Here is a 19,193-nt window from a genome sequence, read left to right as displayed (position 1 = left end):
CTCTTTAATTCTGATCTTGCCTGCATGCTTTTTAGTGCAGGATGTGTGTTTTTATCTGGCTCTCACATCAGCTGCTTGCAAGATGTGTGTGTCAGAGGAGTGATTTCTTTTTTCATGGGGAGAAGGAATATGAACAGCTGAACTTGCTTTTCAGCTCCCAATATCCATTTAGTAATTGGGCAAGGATGGGTGCATTGAATTGGACAGTTTGGGTTGTTTATCAGTCTGTCCATTCAGACTTTGAAGTGCATTCATGTTGAGTAGCACTGTTTTACAGCTGGGGATGGGGGTAGAGCCGCCAGGAGAGGAGGAGAATGGGTGGTTAGAGATCTCATCTGGTGAGATTTTGCCACAGAAGAGCTGCTGAGCAGCTGCCTGTATAAACATCAGCACTGGCAGATGTTTACACGAGGGTAACTTTGCTGCCTGGTTATTCAGCTCAGCTCCTGTGCCCGTCAGCAGCTCCTGAGGCACAGCAGAGAGCTCGGGGCACAGGGGGAGAAGGTTTGGATGCCCAGCCAGCTGAAGCTTTGCCCCTCCTGGTGCAATTTGGGCCAGGTACTTTTCCTCCACACATCCTGGCTGCTTCCCTCAGTCAGAAATACAAGGGGAGGGTGGTGGGGACAGTGGAAACTGGGGTGGAGGATGTTTGCTGTGTGAGTTGTCATAGGGGGAGAGTAGCTGGAGAGCTCACTAAAGAGCTGCTGGAGGTTTCAGTGCACTGATTTTATCCAGAAGTTTTCTGAAATGTGGGTTGTTTTCTCTCCTGGGATTGATAGCCTGAATTCAGACATGCTTCTTCAAATGAGGAGCTAAGTAGATGCCCAGTGCTTCGGTAGGATTTACATTTTTAAACCATTTGAAAGATAGTTTATTTGGCTCCTTGGTGAAAGAGTAATATCTAAATGCAACAGTTTTCCCGAGCTACAGAAGTATTTAAAATGTGTGTAGGGTGTTGGTTTGTTTTTCCAAGCAGAAATCTTTTATCAAGCCATGTAACTGCAGAGTTGCACTTTGCTCTGTGGTTTGGGTTTCCAATGCTGTATGAAGTTAGGTTCTTGCTAACTCTCAGGCAGTGAAGTACCACTCCTGTTCTTACACCACTTCTGGCAGAGACTTATTTTCCCCAAAATAAGTGCAAATTACAGGCACATTAATTGCTCAAATCACAGCTCTTGCTTTTGGCTGTTTTTTCCCCCTTTTCCACCTGAGAGTAAAGGTTTTAAATCCATTCTACTTTGTGATAAATATCTAGAAGTGAACACCACTATGAGTTGGGGTAAAAGTCTTTTTGATGAGGAAGTTACTGAAAAATAAGACTTAAGTGAATAAATTGACTTTGTATTTTAAAGGATCATGCAGAATATAAGACAATGATGCATACCTGAATCACTGGGCTCTGCCCCATCTGTGATGCCTGGTTTAGCCCCTTATTTAGGTTCTGCTACTGCAGTAGAGTTCTGTGCTTGGTAATACCTGTCCTTTTTTTTTGTCCTTTCAAGGACCTGGTATAGCTTCTCCAACTTTACACTCTGTTTTTTCATCAGGGGATTGTTAAAAATATTAACAAAGCAAATCAGTTAATGAACAATTATTTCACTGCTTGTCTTTCCCAAAATCAATTCTTAAATAGTCTTTATAATAAAATAATTGTTCTTATAGTAAATCTTAAATTAAACTGAGTTTGATTCAGAACTCATCAAAGCTCAGTGAAGCTCTTCTTTCCCTTCACTTGAGTGGGTTCTGGCTTGGGATGTTGCACTGAATTTGCTGTAAAGTTACAGTAATATTTTTGCCCTTCTCTTTTAAATCTGTCTGATTTGTAGGCATTGTTAGAAATTAATTAGGTGACATTTGAAATTCTGTTAACATAAATTTTTTTCTCAAAGCAATGAAAGCTTGTTCAACAATGGCTGTAAGTACCTGTCACCTTGTAGAGAGCAAGCTGCTGGAGAAGATGGACTGTGTGCCCTTAGGAAACACTGGAATGACTTCATTTCTGTGCTTAGAAGAATCTTTATTTTATAGGTATAGTGGTATGGGTAATCAATGCATGCATTGGAGGAACATTTCCTAATAGTCCATTATGTCTTCCACTTTAAAGAAGGACATTTAAAAGAAATTATAGGCTTTGACTCATTTTTGGACTCGTAATAAAAAATCAGCACAGTGTGTGTGCTATTTCTCTGTTTATTCCACTGCTATTTACCTCATCCAACATCATTCTTGGGTTCAGAAGGAAGAACTCTACCTTGGTCAGCTGCTCCAGCTCATTATTCCACTTATGGAATCTTGGATTCTGGAGAATGCAGACACAATGTATATTTTATGCTCCTGGAGTGATGTGGGCATTTCCTTGGCATCCTGAGTTTGCAGCAGGAGCTGCTGCTGGGCACAGGTTGGTTGTGCAGAAGGATCTTTGTGCCCATGGACAGAGCTCCCTTCCCTGCCTTGGCACAGAGGGGCTGCATTTGCCAGCAGCAGGTTGGCAGCAGCAGCTGGAGTGGCTCCTTCCCTTGTGCTGGGGACTGGTTAATGCAGTAATAGGGTGTCTTGGTTTGAACAGACAGGTGTCTGCTAAGGAAGGCAGGAGCCTCCCCTGAAATGGAAAATGTAAAACCCTCCCTCTGAATTGTTATTATTTTGAAATTAAGGGGCTCTCAAGCAAAGATATGGGAATAGGAATAACAGTTCTTTACTAGGAAAGAAAAATAAAAATAGAAAAAATAACAGATGGCAAATAGAATACACACCCACATTTCCAACCTAAGACACAGGGGTGAAACTGGAACTGTTAATTTGGGTATCTATTAAAATAATTTATTTCTTGCTTTCTCTTTCTATTGCCTTCATTATGATGAGGAATCTGCTCGTGGCAGGTGTGGATCACACAGTCCAAGGCCCTGAAATTGTCACTTCTGTGATGTTTTTTTTCCTGGCAGAGCATCAGGATGAAGCCTTTGCTTCAAACCTAGGGCCTGCAGTCCTTGTAGTGAGGTTCAACTTGAGAAACCCTTCACTGGGTGCAGATGGTGGGGAATTGGCCTTGGGGAGAGCTGGTGAGTCACTGCTTTTCATCAAGAGTTTGGGTAAACATCTTTAACCAGCTGCTCTGGAGAGTTCCATCCCCAGCTGTGTGCCTGGGGGATGAGCACAGCTGTCAGCTCTGTGATGCCACAGCATTGATTGTCACCCTACCCCTGACCACACACTGGAAATTGTTCAATCAGGCTAAAGCTGTATTTCCTGAAATGGGAGGAATTAAACATGCAAGTGCTGACTTCTTCCTGGGCTGACAGACATGAGATAGACTCATAGTAACCCACGAGTAACAGTGTGAGACTCATAGTTACCCATGAGTAACTGTGTGAGACTCATAGTTACCCACAAGTAACTGTGTGAAACTCATAGTTATCCACGAGTAACTCTGTGAGAATCATAGTTACCTATGAGTGACTGTATGAGACTCATAGTTACCCATGAGTAACTCTGTGAGACTCAGTTACCCACAAGTGATCATCAAGAGTGTGGATCCTTGTGATCCATGCATCATTTTTGTCTTTTAAGAATAGTCCTTCTTTGTCTCTCTTTAACCAACTCTTTTTGCATATGCCTTTGGATTTTGGAGCAGAGATATTTCTCTATCCACAAGGCTTCCTTTGTTATGATCCAAACTTTCCCCCCATAAATATTTGTGCCAAGTTTAGAGAAGAAGACTAAATTTCCTCGGTTTGGTTTGACTTCTGTAGTGTTCCCACAGCACACACCTTCCTAAACTGTGTTTTTATCTATAATGTCACCTGAGCCAGGAGAGAGTTTGAACTTTTACCTTTTAAACAACTTTCAGAATGACTAGAATGCATTTGTGAATTACTGTACTGTTTAAATTTTTTTTTTACATGCCTTTGTGAGTACTTAGGAAGGAGGAAATGGTACCTTGAAGAAAAGAATGCAACTTTTTGTTGCTAACATCAGAAGCAATATCTTTATTCAGTTTGGGGACTGTCATGTTGTAAAAGAAATGGTGAGGAAAGTATCTGAAAAAGTACTTAGGATTTTTGTCGGAGGGGAAAACTGGTTTTGCTGATCAGCTCTGAAGAATTGACTACACCACACTTGTATCGTGTGACAGATCCAGCCTTCTAAATCTCAGATGTTGATGGAATTGTAAACCCAGTTTAGATGGGGGGATGTGACATGCTATGCAATGCCCTTGTCTTTGCACAGAGAACAAATTGTACTTGTCATTACTTGGAGTAATTTGAGTATTCCTAAACTGTAGAATAACATACCTTGGAAAGCTGAGAAACACACATTGATCATTGAAGGAGGAGAGGAAGGGTTTTCTAGAGATTAGGATATGAACTTGGAGTTTCAGCTCAAGACAAAATTCCTTGTTGGAAGGATGGTCTGGGTCCATGGTATGATATTAAAAGCTCTGTCAAGACCAGGTGTGGATGTAGGAACTGAGCCCCATCTGGATTCACTGCACAACTCCAGTGTGAGCCTTCAGCAGTGTCAGCTGCTGTCCTGGGAGGGCTTGGGGTAAATAACAAAGACATGAGCAGGTGTTGAATTTGAGAATGGTGTTAATCTTGATGAGCGAAATGCACATTTTTTATCTCTTATGTTTAGCTTGGGTTAAAGTCATTTTTTACTCAATAACTCAGGGTTTTTTCATTAAATGCATGCATAAAACATAGAAGGAAGTGTAGGAATTGGATCTGAAGGCTGGCAGTTTATCCTTTCTGTGCATTGCCACACAAGGTTTCACTATGTTAGTGCAGTTTCTCTCATAGATTTTCTGGTTTAGGACATTTATTTCCTTCTTACATTGGTTTATTACAAAACCTGATTTGTGTGTGTATGGCTTTGTGATCATGATTGCATTTACAAATATTACTTTAAAGAGGAAATGTGTTTGAGAAGGGAGGAACTGGAATGGTGGGTTTGTCTGGACTGAGTCCAATTTAAGGTGCTGATTTCTGACTCTCAGGGTTCTGAGCAGATTGAACCATTCTGCTGTCAAGGCTGTGGTTTAGTTCTTTTTCTCTCCTCTTTATAACAGTGTTTCAATCTATTGAGTTCCTTTTGTCCTCAGACATTATGGAATGGATGTGTTTAGGAGAGCACCATAAATTTAAAGTGTTTTGAAGAGCAGGACATTTGGAACGTGTTCCAGACTGCATCTGCCTTTCCTCTCTTTCCTTTTCTGGGTCTGATTACCTAATTATAGGATAACTTCAGGATTTAATCTATTGACTTGTTAGGCAGACTGTGATAGATGCTGGAATTACTGCTTTTGTTTTGATTCAGAGCACAATCAAGTTCTGTGATCCAGGACAGAGACATAATTATTTGCCTTTGGAAGAGGGAAGAAAGGAGATGATAATTCTTTAGAAGTCAGTGGTGGTATTGATACAAGGTGCTGGAGTTCCTTCCACAGGAATATTTGCTAAATCAGAGTAAAAGGGCTTTGGTAGAAAGGTGTGGATAAATCAAAATTGGTTTGGACTTGATTCCAAGAACAAGAACAAGTTGAAGGGAAATGTTCTCTCTAAAACTGATTCATCCTCCTGTTAACCTCTGGCTGGTGTCAGCAAACTGTCAGCAAACAATGGCACTGCAGCCTGAGCAGGAATAATTGCAGCAAGGAATTGCCTGAGACAAGGAAAGGCAGCAGAAAGAGACCCTTATCAATGACCTTGTTTTGCCATTTTCCCTGTAGCTGCACTAGATGGCAGGGGCTAAGTGTGCAAAACTAAGGGCTTGGTGTGCATTATCCTATTATTTTGTGATGAGGGAATTTTAATTTAATTCAACAAATAACTGCCTGTTTTCAACAAGCAATTTCAACCAAGAGCAACATTGGCCAGTTGTGCTTACTCATTGGAAGTTCAATTTCACTGATAAGGAACATTCATGGAGCATTTCTATCCCAGTCTGAGTAATCAATTGCCTAATATTACAATTTTTGTAGAGTGACTGGACTATTACTTTTGATTGAAATTACAAATGCATTAAAATCTTCCAGAGTGCAAAAGAAGACATTTGTGATCTATGTTGAATTAGCGGAGATATGAAATTAAGATATTTATATATTGCTCTCATTTGCTATGCTTTCTCCTTCTGTATGCCAATGTCAGCCAGGAAAACATTTTTATTTCAAGTCTCTGTGATTTAAAGATTAATAAAATTATTTACTTTACTTTGGTTTTTTAAAATATTTGCAGTCTTAGTCATTAGCCTTCACTACAACAATAAGGAATAAGCCCAGAAGCTATGCAAAAATTGAAAATGGAATCAGGCTGGTACTTCACTGGCTGTCCCTTTCCTGTGGAGTACTCAATGTTCAGACTCATTTGGGATGCATTATTACTAAAGAGTTGCCTATTCTGTTCCATTAAATTAGGCTGCAGGATCTGCTGCACTGCCACCCATGTAATTTCCCCCTCAGGAATGCACTTAATGTGTTCTGATGTTTGAATACTTTCACTGTGCACTTCTTAAACAGCCCAAGGAATTACAGGCAATCTTGTCTACACTAGAAAGGATCTCACCCTTTAAATTCAGATTACAGAACATTTGCTTCTGATGGTTGTCTCATGTTCTGATCTCTTTCCTTCTGGCACTTTAAAATGGGCATAACTGGTCCAACACTTGTGAGCCAGTTGGTCACTGCCAGCAAACTTCAAATAGCTTGGTGTAGGAAAAGCTGAGTGAATTAACCTGGTGACTCTAAGTGCTAGATAATGAAGTAATTCTCAATTAGTTGTACTGATAATTAATAAAGGTCCATCTAAGATTCACAAATCAATGAGAAGTGTCTGCAGTCCTTGGTAAGGATACTTCCATTCCAGCCTGAAAAGCAAAACTTGTTTAAATGAAAAGGATTTAATGAGCACAATAATTCTTATACAATCTATTCTTTCCCCCGCATGTTTCCAATATGTTGGAATATATTCCAATATATTGGATGTCAGCCCTACTGCACAGGGATTTGGCTTTAGGATCCCTAGGAAAGGGCACAGCTCTGATCCCTCATTTCATAAAAAGATCTTTCTTTACTGAGTTGGTCACTGGGCAGAAGTGGAAAGGTGAGGTAGAGAAGCTGCTGGGTGCCCAAGGATTGTGCAGGCTCCTAACAAGAACTGAGCAGGGACACCACGGAATCAGCCCTGGCACAGACTTAGAAGGGCTCTGTGTTTTCCAGGGTTCTGTTTTCCCTTGAATGTTGAGCAAGGACAGCACAGGATCAGCCATGAAGGGATGCACTGAAGGGGCTCTGCATTTCCCCAGCTCCTGTAATTATTTTCATGATATTGATTACCCTGAAGCATAATGAGATGGTGAAAAATTAACAAATTCTCACAAAGTTTCCATTCCTTTTACTCTCTACGAATAGTTTGGTAAATTCCTGTTTTAGCTGAGTTATACTGTGTGTTCAACATGCATTATCTTCAGGGAATGTTAATTTCCACAAAATGAAGGCTAATCACAAAAAATTAGAAATGGATTTAGTATGTAAAATTATGAAGTCACCACACTGAGACTGTCATAGTTCCTTGAGTTGGGCCACAACTAAATGGAAATTAAACATTCTTATCAATAATGCACTGGGGAAGTAACATCTGTTCTAAAATGCTGAGAGGTTGTTTTTTCATTCACTAAAATATTTATTTCAACTAAAAACTCTAATCTTTTTCACTGTCTCCAGAGGGCAGAATCATTGACTGTTATGTTTAGAAACTGTCTGTGAATTACAAGAGTCCATATGAGATGGAAGGAATTCTGATTGAGCAATTAATCACTTTTTACTTAATTTAAAATAAATAATGACATTACAGAAAACTGTTGCATTAGCTCAATAAAAAAAAAAAAAAGACTGATTCTTGGAAAAGCAGCAGAACAAAATTTCTTTCTCTCACTATAGGCTGGTTTCCATCTCCTGAAGGCACAAAACCAATTGTTTTTTGTGATGTGGCAATATTTTCTTCTAATTAGCCAGTGTTGTGTTACACATGTTACATAAAGGTTGCTGTTCCTGGCCACCCATCTTCAGATCCTTCTTAAATTTCAAGGCTAGAATTGACTGCTAGACCCTGGCTTCTGGTGAAAGTTAATTCCATCTTCCTAAATTCTGTTTGAGCTAGAAAATGGATTTTTTTACAAAAACAGCCACTGTTGATTAAAGGCTTCAGGTCATGGACAATTCCTCAAGTCTCCAGGTAAATTTCTTGCTGTAGATAATTATTCTTAGAATAAAAGTAAAAATCCTTGCCTGGAGTTGGAATTTGCCCAACTGCTCATCCCAGCCTGAGTGGATTGTTTTGCACCAGATGTTATTGACTCCCATGATGGGAATAAACTCATTTCCTCCTCCTGGATAAGCCAAGCATCTGGATGCATGAGCTTTGTTTTCCATGCTGCAGGTCTGTGCTCCCCATCTGAAATAATTCATCCGTGCCCTCGCTGGCTCTTTGCAAGTTCAACATTTTTGCAGAAAGCTGATTCTGCTGGATGTCCCCTGTTAATATATCAGTGGTTTAGGTACTGCTCTGGCCTGGGCTCCAGGCTCACTTACGAACAGCTGCCAATGCCACAAAACATTCTGTGTTTGCCCACATGGAAGTGTATTTTTGTCAGACAAGCCCAGAATTTATGACTGCAATTTGATTAAAATTGTCTGAAAATTACCAGTGCCTTGATTTATACATACTCTCTTTCCAATTCACTGGGAAAAAAAAAAAAATCACTGAATAATATTCATGGAAGAACAGATCCTTGTGGGATGTTAATTGCAGAGGCATCTTAATTGGAATGACTTTGCTCCTGCTCCTTTTTTCCCCCCACTATGTGCTTAGTTTTAATTCATTTTAAAGTGTCCTGTGTAGCTGTGCACACAAACCAATATAAAGCTGTATGTTTGTACTTCGTAGTGGTTGCTCAATTTTGATTTAAAAAAAAAAATCATTATGTAACTGAGGGAAAAAATCAGAATGAAATTAATATCTTGTTATCTGTTGGCAAACGAATTTTGCCCCACCCAGTGATAACTTCCCAGGACCCTTATCAGTTTGGATAATTGTGGCTCAGCCCCTGAGTGGTCTCTGTGTCTGGAGGGTGCTGAGGCTGCTCCCTTGGGGGTGTGTGCAGTGTGCATGGTTAGCAGGGGAGCTTTGCACCAAAGCAAAATGAGGAAAGAACGCCCAGAAAAAGCCCAGCTGCGTGGCTGAAATAAATTTCAGACCCTGCAATGGGCCTGCAGGTGCCTGGTCACTGCAGGGGGAGGGTGTGACGGTGCTGGGAAGGGACCAGGAGAGCCCCAGTGCTGTGTGCTGCAGTGAGATTGATGGAAGTCTGAATGCCAGGAACAGAAATCTGCCCTGGAGGGGTCTGGAATCACCCCTGGGGCTCTGGGGTGGGCACAGGGAGGTCAGGGACCATCAGCAGGATGAGAGGAGCTCCCTGGAGCTGTGGGCACAGCTCTGGCTGTTTCTTGGCACCTCTGGTGGAGAACAGGGCTGGAAGAGGTGGGAACAGTTTGGGCTGAGCCCTGGCAGTCTCTGTTTTCTTCTGACAGACTCTGTTTTCTCCTGGCAGACTCTGTTTTCTCCTGTGTCATAATAACATTCTCTCAGTGGTGTTTGTGCGGTGTCAGTGTTGTCTCTGCCAAAACACTACATGATGTTATAATATTATATTAAAATATTATATATTAATATGTAACAGGTTATATATCAACATAATATATCAGTATAACATAATATATCAGTATATAGTATTATAGTATTATTATATTAATATAAAGAATAATTATTAATATATTATCACACATAATATATTTATATTGATATATTATATATTGACATATAGAAATGATATTGCATTGTATGGTATTATATATTATATAATATATTGTATTATTATATTATAATATAGACTGCAACATGAGAGGTAGGTTCTCCCAGCCTGGGGAGTTGATTTGTGGAACTCCTATTGCACAAGCTTAGCAAAGTCAGTGCCTGGTGGTGCTGAGAGGACAGAGGCATGGGTTTGTGGTTTTTTTTTGGTTTTTTTTTTTTTTTCTCCTGTTGGTTTAAGGGGGGTGTTTTTTTTTTTTTTTTTTTTTTTTTTTTTTTTTCCCTCCTGTTGGTTTATTTTTTCACTGGGGAAAAAACCATAATCCCACAGAGTAAAATCTCTGCTTAAAAAACCTCATTAAAAAAATATCAATCAGTAATTCCTGATATTTCATGCCAATTGCTCAGTTCTCTCATTAGAACTCCACATACACAAATGATAGCATCCTCTTATCTGTTCATCTTTATAAAGCTTGTTTTTGTAAAATTAACATTTACTTAAATTGCTAAAGTAGATTTTTTTTTAGGTTTACTGCTCTTAAATCTGTTTGCTGAAGGAAAGGGGCTCTTTCATGTGCTGTTCCTCAGCCCCTCATCTGGAGAAGCTGCTAGAGATTACTAAATCAGCATTGGGATCTGAATGCTGCAGCAGAAGAGCTGCAGAGTGGAATTGGGTGTGTGTGTTTGATGTGACTGTGCAGGTGTGTGCACACCCTTGGAGCTGCTTTGGTAATTGCCAGGATATTTTCTTCTTCTGAGCTCAGAGTGCAAAGTGCCCTCCTTGATGAATGTCTAATTCTAATGACCTGAGGTATCCTGGAAATGAAATGTGCCTAGAAACAAAAGTTTTGACTTTCTCAATCACTGACCCCCTTTTTGGGCTAAAGAGCTGTTGTCTGAAGAAAATGATGACTTTCAAGGTGTAAAATCTATTCTCTGTCACGTCAAGAGATTGCTAGGACTTTGAAAATTCACAGATCTTTTCTTTCTGCTCCTCTTTAGTCTGAACTTTTCAAATTGATTCCCTGGGAGCAGAGGATGGACAGTCTGGGGGTGTGAGGCATGGTCCCAGCTGGCAGAGACCACGGCTCCCAGTCTGTAGCAGAATAACTGGTGGCACTCTGTTTATTTACTCAGCAATAGCTTCAGGAGCTGCTCCAAAGAAATGGACATTTGTGTATCCCTTACTGGCAATGTGAAGTCAGGGAGGTGACACCAGCCCTCTCTGCTGTCCCAATATTGGAATTGGCCCAAGGCAGTGTCCAGAGCATTCTCCTCACAAAAACAGCACTCAAAACCCAGAATCACCCACTTTCCCTGGAGTGCCTTGTAGCTAAGTAACTCCAAAGGCAGCTGGTGTGAAGTGCTTCAAGTGCCAAAGAAGTGATCAACAGCTTCAAGTATCAAAAACTTCAAGTTTCATCTGTAATAAATGACATAAAATCATCTGAACAGCCTTCCTTATGAAGGCAGTTTATTATTTACAGAGACCTTAAAGGGGATTTGGAGGCAGGTTGATGAAATGTCACTGCTTTCACCTCACACAGTAATTGTATTTTAATGAAGTAAAGCCTCTCAGTTGCAGAGATGTTGGCTGGTGGGGGAATACCAACAAAATGTGAGGGAATAAACTGGGGAAAGAACCTGCTTTTCTCAGAGGTGTTGAGGAGAGAGGGAACTAATTCAGGGAATTGTTGTGGAGCTCCCAAGGTGCTTCAGTGTTCTTGATGCTCCCTTGAAGCCAAGGAAATCACAGCAGCACAGGATGAGACCTGTGTCTCACTGGAGCTGAATGTCAGGGTTTATTTCAGCAGCTTTGCTTGGTCCTTGACAATGCTCACAGAACTTGGTGCTCATTGCAGAGTTTAACTGGTGATGTTTGTCAGCTGTGCCTGGTGGCACTGGGTCAGTGTGTGCTGTCCCAAGATCCATTCCTCCTCAGGAAATCACCAAGAGTAATGTGGCTGTGGCTCTGACTAATGTTTTGTTTTCTCTCTTTGCATGTTGATTTTCCTCTTCTATCTTTGACTTAGAAAGAAGTTAAAATCTCTTTGTTTTTAGTTATATATATATATAATATATTTATATTAAGGATATTATACTTATTTATAGTATTTAAATTATTTATCTTATAAATATTATTATATTATACTATACTATTTTAATGTTTATATTAGTTATATTAGCTCAATCAAGGATCTCCTGACTCCAAAAGCATCTTCTGAACACAATTTTCCAAGAATTAGTTGCACCACCAATAACAAGTAGTTCAAATTCTCATATACTACGATTAGCCATTTTTAAGCATCAACAATAGAAGTTGAACAAGAACATCTCCATTAGGTTCAACTAAAACTTATTTTGAAAAGTACCATGGGTTTCTCTGATGAAAGGTTCATATAAATTTAGGAAATGTGTTTAGTATTGCTGGTAATAAAAGCCCAATTTCTTCTGAAGGGCTGATAAGCTACAGCTTAAAGGTGACTTTATATATTCAATGTAAATTTTTTTCATTCAGTGCCAGAAAGTCCTGCAAAGGCCAGGCAGACTCCCCCACCTTCAAATTAATTTTTCAATATGACTGCAGCAGAGTTTGATTTGCAAACACAGCATCTGATTTCTTTAGTTTTGCCTTAAGGAAGCTGGCTGATTCCTATATAACACCTAGTGGACATATTCTGTTTTCTCTTAAACTGAGAGGGCAACTCCAGAAGTGACAGTGGGATCCTCCTAAATCTCCCAAGACCTGAGCCAGAATCTGATTTTTTATGCTCAAAACTTTGAGGCCCCTGATACTTTCTGCAGAACTGACAGAAACATTTCATTAAATGAGTTATGATGTTTGTTTTCTTCTGTTTAATTTTTTCCTGTTCTTTACTATACTGTGCATTTGCATGAAAATGGCATTTTGAAGAGTGATCTGTTCCTGATGCTGGTCCCTCACCTGGGGGCACAATCTGTGCTTGGATTTGCAGTTACTTGCTGTGGAAATGATGGTTGCAGTGGCAGAGCTCTGCTCTTGGGAGGAAAGGGAGCAGCAGGAGCTGATGGGTCCTTAAACCACCCAAGTTTTATGCAAAGGTCTCTGCAAAATTACACACACGGGGGGAAAGATGAAATTGAGAAGCCACACAGACAAAGTGGAATGGTCTTAAAAATGTTTCCATCCCTGACCTGCCTCTTATCCAGCCAGTGTCAAAATAGGAACCAGCTGTGCTGCAGAAGGAGCAAGGTTTTTTGGAGCCTACAAGGAAATGCCCAGAGCTCAGAAATGCCCAATTCTCTGTTTTAACTTGATTAGGATACCTGTGGTTGGAGCAGGATTTCTGTGTTCCGGGGAAGGAAATCATCACTTCAAGGTCTGAATTAGGAGTTCCTGAGGTATGCATCAGGATAAGCATGGTGGCTTGAGCCAGGCACCAAACCCACCTCAAACAGCAATGCAGAATTGTATTAACATTGCTTAAAATCCTAAAAACATGTTCAGGGAGAAAGCAAAGCAGAGCTGGATTGAGATAACTGCCTCTTCTGGGAAAGTGGCATTTTGTACTGCAGGTGTGTGTGGCAGCCCTCAGTTCCACCTCTGTCCTGTCCTGGGCAGAGGTGGCAGATGGTTCTGATGAACATGGAGCTCTGTGAGACTGAGACCAAAGAGCTGAACTGCTTTTGCAGCTCCCCGAAGGTTTCCCTCCCTTATCATGACTTGTTTTCTCAGTAACAAGTTCTTAGTTTTTGCCCTCCCAGCTGTCAGGAGATCAGAAGTGATTTCAGTTCTGTGGGTGTTCTAAGGATGTCTTTGGGGAAATTACAAAGAGCAGCCTTGGGTGTTATATTTGGTACCAAACACAGGATTTTAGTGTGTGGGGAAAATGGTATTAAAGAGAGAATGTCTCAATCAGATAAAAGTCTTTGTTTAACTTTGCCCCTCATTCTCAAATTCATTTTGAATGCAATGAGTTGTTTCTTTTTTTTTTGTTGCTGTGGGTTCATTCAGTTTATGGATTAGCAGCAGGATTGAGGAAGGTTCCTTTATGGTTTTCATGGAGATGAAACAGCCAACACAAAGCAAAGCCTTTCTGCCTTGTAGCAGGAGGTGCCTTGTGGAACACGGTCAGAAACTAAACCACGAGGCCTGAAGCAGGATGTGATGAGAAGTTTCCAAGCAAACATTTCCCAGCATTGCAGCAGGAAGGTGGAGGGGAAAAAAATTTCTCCCTGGAAAATGTGCCCAGATGTCTGAATTGTCACTGCTGACTTAGGTGCAGATGTGTGGGTGTGACCTCCTCTGACAGGGCAGGCTGGCACTGCAAACAGCCCCAGTGCCTGCAGCAGGGGAATCTGTGTCCCAGTAAATCTGTGTCCCAGTAAATCTGTGTCCCAGTAAATCTGTGCCCCAGTATTTGATAATTACTAAATGAACTGAGAGGATTGGAAGTGCCTTTCATGGTGCAGGCACTTTGGGAAGTCTCACTGCTCTGTTCAGCTGGAATTCTGTTGCATGGTTCTGGCCTGAGAGGTTGGCAGCAAGGCAGAGAGCTGATCAGAGATGTCTCAGTGTGCATCTGCACAGACAGGTCACAGCCCAAAATAAGACAGGGGGCTCTGAAACCCAAGCCAGGTGCTGAGGCCATCATCACACTGCCTCCAGTGAGGGCACAGATCAATGCTTCACCCTCCCTGTCCTTTCTGCAGCTGTTTTTAGAATGCTGGTATTTAGGAACCCCCAGGCTCTCTCCTTTGCTGCCTCCCCTCAGCACCCCCTGTCCTTTCGTGTCCCCTCTCCCAGGGGGTTTGGTGTTCAGGAGCCAGCACAGCTCTCCAGGCTTCTGCCTCTCACCTGAGACTTGGGAGCTGCAAGGAAAAGCTGCTAATTAGAAAAAGGACTCACTTTCTACCTCCACGGCCCGTTCATCTGCAAGATATGAATATTTTAATTTCCTTGATTGATTAAGGAGCTAAATTTCAAACCTGCTTTTGTTATATTGCGGCACTGCCAGTTTGCTTTCTTCTACTTTGCTTTATTAATATAAACACTAAATAGCCATTCTACCTTCCCACTGTAAATGCTGGAAGGCTGCAGTGGGAAAAGAAAGCAGCCAGCACTACCTGCTTAGAAGAATAAAGGAATCAAATAATCATGAAGCTGATTCCTATCACTTATCATGTTCTTTGGGCCATACCTGTTATGGGGAGGAAAAAATAAATTAGTTTCTGTAAGAATGAGGACAGTTGTATCTGTGGGGACTCAACTGCCAAATGTCACCTTAAGCATTATAAAATTTGCCAAGGGATTAACACTAAGAAATACAAGAAATTGTGCAATTAGCATGAGAAAAGTGTGTGTGTGTATATATGGAAACTCTCTAAATCTTCTAAGAAATATGTAGGATTTATCATAAAGCTACTCTTGGATTACCAACTCCAAGTATTAAATTGTAAGTAAACCTCTTTTTTTTTTTCCCCTTCACATCGTGAATCTGCCTTCAATCATATTATAAAAGTAACAATTTTAGATGCAGTTTTTCTGTTAACTTCTACATTTTAAGCTGTTTGGGTGATATTTTAGTGACAGATTTATCTGTAAGACTGCAAACAGGAATGTAAGCTGCTACACAAGAATGTAAATGAAAAGCTGAACTTTTAGTAAAGCTGAGTTTCTGAAATAATTCCATCACTTCAGCTGTACAGAATTTCAAGAATAAACCAAAATGTTAATGAGAGACTTGATTCAAAAACTGGAGCCTTAGAAGCATTGATACTTGCTTAAAAGAAAATTATTTTAAATCAAGGGAAGTTTTAAATGGATTGCCAGAACAGCCTTTACTGTGACAAATGGTTTTGTTTATCCTGTTTATCAATTTTTGAGTTCTGCTTGCCAGGCAGGTGAGCTCACAGCACTGGTGGCCTCACCTCCTATTTCAGCAAAACCTGGGATGTGCAGCTGCTGGCACTAAGTGGGGATCATTTCTTTCTCTCAGCAGACTTACAAAATAATTTTAGGAACTTTAAGAGCATTTGAAGCAGGATGAATTTGAGTGCTTCATAGGGATTTAACTTGCTTTTTTGAGCAGGGTTGGAGGACAAATGCTAAAATAATCCTGTCACTATTTGGAATGTTTGAAGAGAAATTTTAATTTTTACTGAGATGAAGATTGAATGTCCATTTTGCACAAGTTCTTAATTCTCCTCTTCCATTGCTCTTTATAAAAGATTTAGATGATTTGGGAAGCTCAAGTAAATAATTGGAACTATTACAGCTAGACAATCTTGATATAACTTATTCAGCATCAATTACTGGTGTGTGTCTGCTCCTCAGACCTGTGTGGTGGCATTGATGGGCTCACTGTGCACAGGCCTCATCTTCATAGAAAAGGCTCCATCCGTCTGTGAAGTGGTGAACCAGATGCAATTAGCATTTTAAAAAATAATTCACAATAATAGCACATTTTTTGAGGGACAGAACCCCAACCTCTTTACATTTTCTTTGGGGCTTCTGCTACGTAAGTGCCACACTTCCATTTATCAAAAGAAAAAAAAACCAATGTGCTGCACAACCCAGCCCAAAACCCTTTGAAAAGCCATTTTTGGAATAGAACCCATGTGGAACACTGAATTAAAAGGGGTGATAAGTCAGCTAGAACCAAAACCCCCTGTTTGCTCAGGTCCTGGCTGTCCCTGCCCTGCAGCAGGCTGCTCCCAGAGCTGTGCTGCCAGCTGGGCTGGGGCTCCCTCCTGAGCAGCCTGCCGTGGGCTGGGCAGCTTCTCCCCAGGGCAGAAGGGGTAATTTGCTGCTCTTGAGTAGCTCCTCATTGACAGAAATTTCCTCATTTATGTGCTCAAAACCCCCTGAGTGTTAATACAGTTTTTAAACCCATCACAAGTTCTACGGTCACCCCTGTTTTGCCTGACTTGTGCATCGCCTGCCTCTGTGCTACTTACAGAGTCAGAAAGGCATTTCTGTGCTATTTAGAGAGTCAGAAAGGCATTTCTGTGTGTTTTTTTCTTGCTTCTGTTCTTCCACAGGGTTGTACAGCCTGATTTGGCTCTCCATCACTAACGGGGGCAGGTTTGTGAGGTCACACAGAAGGGAACACAACTCCTCCCACAGGCTGTGGCTTGTCTCACTCATGCCTTTCAGCACTGTGTAAGTTCCACTTCAGCCTGTGGTACTTAAAAATCACTTTAAAATAGGGTGGGTGTGCTCTCATCCTCGAAGTCAGGTGTCTTTTTCATTGCTCTGGTGAAGAGGAGAGCAAATCTTGGGCACATTGCAGCAGAATCAGATTTTTCCCACTGGGTCACAGGTGGGTGAAGAAAGTCCTGTCACAGTCTGGGACTGCAGCAGGGTGTTTCCAATAAAGGATATTTTGGGTCATGCTCGGTGTGTGTGTGAAATAATATCAGGAAACTTCTTGGTGGAAAACTTCAGCAGGCTCTGGGTGAGGTTGTTTCCAAGCCTCCAGTATTTAAAGATTGATGCAAATGCCTCTTGCACTCAAACCATGGTTCAAACCTGCTCACTGCCTTGTCAAGAAGCTGCCTTCTGCAGCTCTTGGTCTTCATTTCCAAGTCCCTTTAGGTCTCTGCCTGCTGGATTGATTTCTTTGTTACATTCAGAGGCAAAATGAGCTGTCCCTGCACAGCTCTGGCAATGCTGACAAGCAATAGCTGAGTTCTGAGAGCACGACTGCTTCAGGTTCATCTGCCAGCAGGCTCAAATTAATCTCTGGTCCCTCAGTCAGTCAGCAGGAGAGCATTTGGTTGTGTTAAAACTCAGCTGAGTAACTGAGAGGAATCCTGAGTGCCACGTGCTCCCACAGCTCAGGGCTCACTGGGGGATGTGTTAGAGCATCATAGAAACACCACCTGCTCTCAATATTTGCTGATCTATGAAGCCACTTTATTACTCAGGTGTCTAACAACATGCAAATGTGTGTATTAATGGCTTCTGTGCTATAAAAATGGCAAGTTTATAACTCTGCACTTTATAGAGCCTGTAGAATCTAGTTAGCAAAGTGTGCTCTGTTGGAAAACAAGATTACAAATCAATTACTCCTTGCTTGACACAGCTCAGATCTCTTTCCTGAGATCCTTGTTCAGCTGACACTGGGAAAATGAACATGCCTGGGAGTGTGACCTATTATTCAGAGGGAACTGCAGGCTAATAGCACTTTTGATCATTGAGAAATCTATTAATTTTTGACCTGAAAGACAGCTTAAATGGCCCACTTTTATAAAGGAAATTTATAGGTTCATGGGATCTAACATTCCAGCCCTTCTTAGCTGGGAAGTGCAGACCAATCCCCAATGCAGAAATGCAGGATTTTTCACTAAACCCCTCTCCTTTGCTGCAGTTTATTCCCTAGGGGGGCAAAGTGCAGAAGAGCTGATTTCAGGAAAGCAACTGCACCTTTCCCAGCAGAAGTAATTTATCAAAATATTGCTTTGAAGCATGGCCAGGATTCAGTGGCACTGAACCCTCCTTGTGGTGTATAAAAACAGAGATCAAATCTGATTTGGCTGTTGGGGCTCAAAGATTCTCAGAGCAGACTTCAGGCTCACAGATTTTGTGTTTTCCTTGAACGTTGAGCTCTAAGAGGAGGGGCTCCACAATCAGGCTGTGGGTGTCACTGGAGTTACCAAAAAGTGTGTGAGTTTTGCTCTTGGAACTTTTGTTTTCCAGTGTGTGTACTTTTTTCTGCAGAGTAATAATGCTTGGGGATTTACTGTTTACTTTTTTCCTCAGGTTTAATATTGCAGCAGAAATCTATAGCTGACATTCACCATGTTATTAAGCAAACGTTTCATATGAGCTGTGGTTTATTTTTTCTTTGAGTGACATGACCATACTTTCTCTTAAAACTCAGTGCAAATAAAATCTCTGGATTTAATATTATTTTTTTCATTTTCCCCCTTCTTTAAAAAAAATATTTCTTTCTCTGCTATTGAATAGAGAAGTCACTTCAGGTCCTTGCTATTTAGTATTCATTTGGGGGTGGTGTCTGCAAAATTCTCTTTTTAGAAATTAAATGTGGCTCTCATATTATAACAGGCACTTTGAATCTAACACAAAATCAAAAGGAGTCAGTAATGAGATTCTTGTTGCCTTTATCCACCCATTGTTTCTTGTTTGAGGAAAATTTAAAGCAGAATTTTTTCCTTCTCAGTGTTGGGCTTTGCACTTGACAATTTAAGCATTTTTTGTATTGTGTTGTTATTTCTTTGCAGTGATGGGACGGGTATGAACACATCTTCCGTGGTTCAAGAATTCTTGTCTTGTATAAATCTGTGAGCATCTGATAATTTAATGTTTCAGAATATCACAGGCGC

At 40.8% G+C, this 19,193-nt stretch overlaps 1 protein-coding gene across 2 annotated transcripts in view; it reads left to right on the top strand.

The window, feature by feature from the left end:
* The window catches only part of RBFOX1 (RNA binding fox-1 homolog 1), a 1,145,409-nt gene that overhangs the window by 382 nt on the left and 1,125,834 nt on the right, over positions 1-19,193 (top strand). The gene's annotated exons all lie outside the window — the stretch shown is intronic.

The sequence above is a fragment of the Passer montanus genome, unplaced genomic scaffold, assembly GCF_014805655.1.
Source record: "Passer montanus isolate IOZ18808 unplaced genomic scaffold, ASM1480565v1 scaffold8, whole genome shotgun sequence".
Classification (NCBI taxonomy): domain Eukaryota; kingdom Metazoa; phylum Chordata; class Aves; order Passeriformes; family Passeridae; genus Passer; species Passer montanus.
The sequence above is the reverse complement of the archived record's forward strand: the minus strand, read 5'-3'. Positions and strand labels throughout refer to the sequence as shown.